A 6,180-nucleotide genomic window follows, 5' to 3' on the forward strand; every position below is an offset into this window, starting at 1 on the left:
AGATTGAGCGCTTTTCGTCGATGTGTTGTGACGGGCGTTGGTGGGCTTTAGAATGCGGCAGGAATGTGAAATATTTATATTTCCCTTCCACCCTACGAAGGTCGATAATGCCATACGATGTAAATAGCGTAATAGTGGAGCATAAAACGTCCAGACGTTCGTGTCCTTTCATGAAAATATCTTCAGAACTTCTCCAACAAACCCATCCTTAAAGACGACGAGAAAACGAATGTTGTGTCTCTAATTAATTGAACCATCCCGCCGGCCGTGGACAATTATGTGAACATTTGCGATGTGTAGAAAGGACCCGTTTCATATGTAAGTTCTCTTTGCAGCAAAGAGCGGCCCCGAATGCCGCTACATCGTGTATGAGTGCGTGCTTGTGTGAGCTAATGGTGCGTGGTGGTTCGGTGTTTTGAGCACCGCTAATAATGTTGACAACGGGCCAAAAGAAAGTTGCCTTCATACTTTCGCCGGCTGCCAGCATCCCATAAATGTTAATGGTAATGGATTTTTCAAATAAAGCCCACCCTAAACGGGCACACGCGCACAAACACTCGCTTGTGGAGGTGAAACACTACCCACCGGTAATTATTGACATTTCATTAAGAACTTTGTGCTTTTTTCAAATAGCCTCAGCAAGAAGAACGAGCGCTGAATCGGGGAAAAAACCTGACGTCAAGGAAAGCCTTGTAAAAAGAAAAGAGCGTTGTCAGGATGTTTGGCTTTTACGGAGCAATATTTTCAATTAAAAGTTGCGGCTCCTGTACGGCCAAGTTTAATGAGAGTGCAGTTTTGTGTGTAATTAGATAAAGTGTTTACGATGACTCAAACGGAAATTTTATCAAATTTGGGCGCAAATTAAACGCTGCTTCCAGGCACGTTAAGGCTGGCCCGCCGTATTGACGAGGCGGAAGTTTGGCTGGAGGAAAAACCCAGCCGAAACCAACCGTTACCAGCGGCAGTGGCCAGCAGATAATGCCATTTTACAGCCACGATGATCATGGCCTTGTGATGCCAGGCCAAACCAGACCCGAATGTGCATCCATCGAGCACCTCATCCGGCACATCATCGGGCCAGGATGAGTTTCCCCAGCCTCCACTTCCTCCGATCGGCAGTGCCATTTCCGGTACTAACCCTGCCTGGGCGAAGTTCATAAATTCTCTCCAGCAAAGTCTATAAATGTGAACGAACGAGAAATACTATCATAATCGTAAAAATTAAGCACTAAATTTTAACGATATGAGAGTGTCTCGCCCCATTTTGACCGGCCAGCCAGTCCGCCAGCCAGCGAGCATAAGAGTCAGGTATGGCCTGTTGTGGTGCAGCAAAATTCGTGATCCAATTTTTGCTGTCTCTCAACATGTCCATCGAACAAAGCGGTTTCCGTTGGTGATGCTGTTTCCATCGTGTTGGAGGTAACTCTGCCATCTTGGCAACACTGACTGTCCGTCTTTTCCCGTCAGCTGTCCCAAAAAATGAACGGGAATATTCAGCACAAAGGAGGTGATAAAAAAGTGGATTGAACATTTTTCTGTTCAATAATAAGCTCCTAATGATTATTTAACTTACTGTGTGTTCGTCATGGCAATCCAACGTAACGATTAAATGCCCGCTTCCATCCCGCGAACTCGCCCGTAGTCCAACGAATGCACTTACTCAATTCGCGAATCCACGACTCCGCGCTTTCCAATTTCCACGGCCCCCACCCCCACCACCACCGAGGGAGAGGGAAAAATTCAATCCCCCGTAATGGTGACATGAATACATAATACAATCACCGTGTGTGCAGATTGTTTGTGATCCGCAAGCAAGCACATTTGACGTCGTTGCACCGACGACGACCGGGACACACGCCACGGTTCGTCCTCGTTGGTGCGTCGTCCTTGCCACGTCCTCCCTCCATTCCACCATCTCGCCCGTCCTCACGGTAGCGCAAAGTGGAGCACAAAAGTCACGCTTTCGCATCCGTTGCTTTTTGCTCCCGCGATCTAACCGGTGGGTCAACCGAAGGGAAATGGCAGCCGGTACGGGGCATATTGGTTTAAGCGTCACGCAAACAGGTGACCCATGCATGCATGCTCGCGCGCGCTCTTCGATGCAGCAATGCATTCAACAAATATTCTTCCTCACAACCGGACGACGATCGGAGCCGGCGGCCGAAACCAGCAGGCAGCAGTAGCATACGGTCCGGTCACAGCCCGGTGGCCAGCCCCAAACAAGCGACACGCATGCCGGCACTAGTGGACGTGAGCTCGGGAGAGAGCGCGAAAGCTCCGAAGCACATATCGGTCGAGTCAATGTCGAGCCAACGCCACGTGGCCGGCGATAAACGAGGCAATAGATTTAACCGGAGCTGGTTGCATAATTATAAAAGTATAATTAATTCACCGATAGCTGGCCGGATCGTTTACGAAATGTTATCAAAACATGATCTATATTAACATGATCAGTCGCCACAAACGACGACATTGCTCGGTCACCGGTTACCGAACCGAACCGAACCATTGGCAGCATTGGCGCTGGTTGCGGTCGCGTGGTTTGCGTGTCAGCATGACCGGAATCCGTGCGTCGAACAAGCCGGAGTAATGGTTTATGTAAGTAAACGTTGGCAGTGGGGTAATGCTACATACCGTTCCGCGCAGATTGGACGTGTTTGGACCGTCGCTTGTCGCAATTTGTCCCGTTTGGAGGGTCGGGATCACAATTCCTGTGCACGTTAGCGAACGCGAACGGATGGAACGATGCTGTACGATTTCATCTGCGACCAGCTGATTGATCCACATTTGGCTAATCTAATCCCACGTCATAACATCGACCGCGCTTGGAGCGCGCAACGAAGGGAGTAACTTTAAATTAATTCTCCCATCGGGCTTTATTTTATCGCCACAATGCTGCTTACCTATCGTTCACTTCTGAGGACGATTGGTGTAAATCGATACACTGGTTGAAAGTTTAACAAATGGCAATTCGAAACACATTGGTCGCTCGGCCGTGGAGACACTCAGCTTCATTTATTCGATTAAACCAAAATGGAAGCATCGTTTCATAAACGTCGCACACACTCACGGTAAACCAAAGTCGAACCAATCGTCCTGTTAGCTTCGATCCTGGATCCGTTCGTCGAACACAACGCCTGATGTAATACGATTAATTTTACACTCTGGTCACTACCCTTTCGCCACTTTCATTCAATTAACACTGTCGTTTGCTGGCTGTGCCAAATGCTTTCGGAGTCGTGTCACACACACAGCGCAGTATCTTGGGCGTAGGTTGCTTTGTGCGCCACAAACAACAAGATGTGATTAAGTTAGCCGAAACAATGGGGTAGGGAAATGCGAATGCGAAAAGGGCCATGCACAATAGACAAAGGGAATATGGAACATTGTTGCAGCCGCACATGTACAAGCCAATGCAAACAAAGCTTGCTTTGCATATTACTTTTTAACCAAACTCCTTGCCACCCACGCCTTGCTAGTCTCAAGAAGAATGACTTTGCACATGATGATGCCAATGGAACTTGGGGCTGATTGCTTCGGCTCGGCCCGAACCCGACGACGCATGTTACACACAGTTTAGATGTGAACTCAAAGTAAATCCACTGTGGATGTGGAAAACCTTCCCACCCCGTCTCATCCCACTCGTTCAAATTATAGTCAAAAAGCTATCATACGCGCCGGTGAAGAGATTTCAAAGCAATTTTCCCATTTATAATTCAACTTCTGAGGGGAATAGCGCCAGTGTTGTGCCGGGTTATATTCACATGAATTATTTATACCGTCCTCATGCACACAAGCTCACTCACAACAAGCTTCGGAGGCGGCCAAAGTCGGAGTTTTTGTGCTGTAACTGGACAGGGGAAAGAAAAACACATCGATGAAAAGGCAATTGCCTAGTGAAAAAGCAATAAAAGCACAAAGTACCGGGCGTCCCCATGAGCCTTACCTTTGGCGTCGGAAAACCAAGTGGCGCAGAGGCGAAGCGGAGCGAACAGAGTAAACGCCTCCTGACTTTCTGTATCGCAACCGCCACCGGAATGTTGTCAAGTATCAATTGTAACGAAGGAATGGAAAATGGCTTCGACAAACTCCCAACCCGGACGGCCTGTAACCGATCCTCTACGGCGCGCTCTCCCGGACGTGACGTTGGGTTGGTGGCCATTGACGGGGGCGTTCGAGAGAACAACGTCGATTTGTTTGGTTGAATTCATTTTCAATTTCTGTCCGTATTGTTGAGCGCGAGAAAGAATTTCCTGTTTGCACGAATTCCTGCCAGCGTGCGACAAAATTATTATGCTCCACGAAAAAGGGGGTTGATTTCTAAAACGACAATTGGGCCATTGATTTCATTTCCGTCTGCTTATCGCGCCGGGGCGCACAATCAAGTATGATTTGAATGTTGAAATTTCATTCTTCGCCACTTCTTTTGCAGCGGAAGTTGCTGCGAGCCTTCAATCATTCCCTCGTTCTCGTATCTTGTTGGAATTCCATTTGTCCAATCTCTTTCGGCTTGTGCCTATCTCTGCGGAAGTGAATGAATAAAAAACAGATAGTTTTCCGATTCTTCTTGCACTGTTGTAATATAAAATGGGTTCGATTATTGCAAATCGGTTAGAGGAAAGCTGAAGCTCAAAGCATACAAAAACATAAACCATGTTCCAGTGGTCTATGTACCGGCGTTTTTTAGCCCAACTGCTCTCACCAGTTTTCGTTTGGATCGTGCCAGGAGGGCATTCGAATTTGAACTGTACGTAAAAACCTACTAACAGGTTGATAATAGCTTGCCAACATAAAAGACCGGAAAAATTGAGGGGAATACAGTGAAAAGCACCGGACGACGTTTGCATCGGAGCCACCCCGTAGCGCGTATCTAAATGTTGACCATGGAGCATCGTAATGTTCTAGCATTTAGTTTCCCTCTACGCTTCCCTCATTCCCGTTCTAGTTTCACAAGCCAATCCAGGAAAACATATGTTCAAATGCCGAGACCTCGAATAACTTGTGCCGAAAGCTTTCGCGTCCTGTCCCGGGTTTTCCCGGATCGAAACGGGACGCACGGGATGCGAGATGGGGGGGCTGCAAAGTACGATCCATTGCCGTTGTGTACGAAATAAATTGGATAATAAATAATTGGTTTCGGTATACACCGTAGGGTACCATTTTGCGTAAACGAACGAGCATCAAACCCCTGGCAAACCAAAAGCTAACTCCAGCTCGCTCTCTTCATTCCAACCCAGGGTTGTGAACCCCTCCACGGAAGGGGTTGCCACCCTGCGTATGTGTGTGTGTGTGTGAGTGTATGTATGCATATGCCCTATGCTGTGTTCATTTATTCGCACTCTAACCAGTCTTTCCCCGTGAGACTGCAAGCTTCAATGCTGGGCTGGGTGGGCCATGGTGGATATGTGCCAACCACACACACTTACAAACACACACACATACACACACATACTTATCCATGCAGACAAAAATGTACACCTCAGGGGGGACAACTCCGGAGAGGCGGTCATGTTCATAGCAAGTGGTTGAAATTTGTGGTCGGAATAAAATCGTATGATCTTTTTTCATGATTAATTATTGAAATTGCTGAAAACGAGCATTGATGAATGGCTTTTTGTATTCCTATTTGAATACTTGCCCCACCTGCATCGTTATGCGGTTCAAGCGGTTTGGATGCGGAACTTGGACCGTGCAGGGTATGAAAGAGGGAGAGAGAACAACAGAGAAGGGTGGAGTATGCACCGATATAATGCAGGATAATGGCGAATGGGCCCAGCGTGCAAATGGAATTTGAAATTATATTTGTCGTTTCATCGAAGTTTTGTACGTGAGGTTGCCAAGGGGTAGTGACGAGAGCATGGAGGAAAAACCAGTAATAAAGGATTGCAACATGCATAGTTGACTTCCACAGCGCCCCGGCGGGATTTGCTGGTTACCCAGGTTGATATTACCCCAGGCGTACGCTAACACCATTCCGATTTCTGCTGGACTGATGGAAAGCGGCTTCATAAATTCCCCAATCAAAAGAGCTTGAGTCGAATTTGCTGTACAGTATTTACTAAATTGCCCATGAGGGTAAAACTTTTCCCCGACCGCAAGTATCCAACGTTGACTTGTCTTTTCTTGGCTCACTTGCGCTTCCGACAGTGAGCCGACGCTAACTTCCAAAGTTACCCCCAA

Source organism: Anopheles coustani, chromosome 2, assembly GCF_943734705.1.
Source record: "Anopheles coustani chromosome 2, idAnoCousDA_361_x.2, whole genome shotgun sequence".
Lineage (NCBI taxonomy): Eukaryota > Metazoa > Arthropoda > Insecta > Diptera > Culicidae > Anopheles > Anopheles coustani.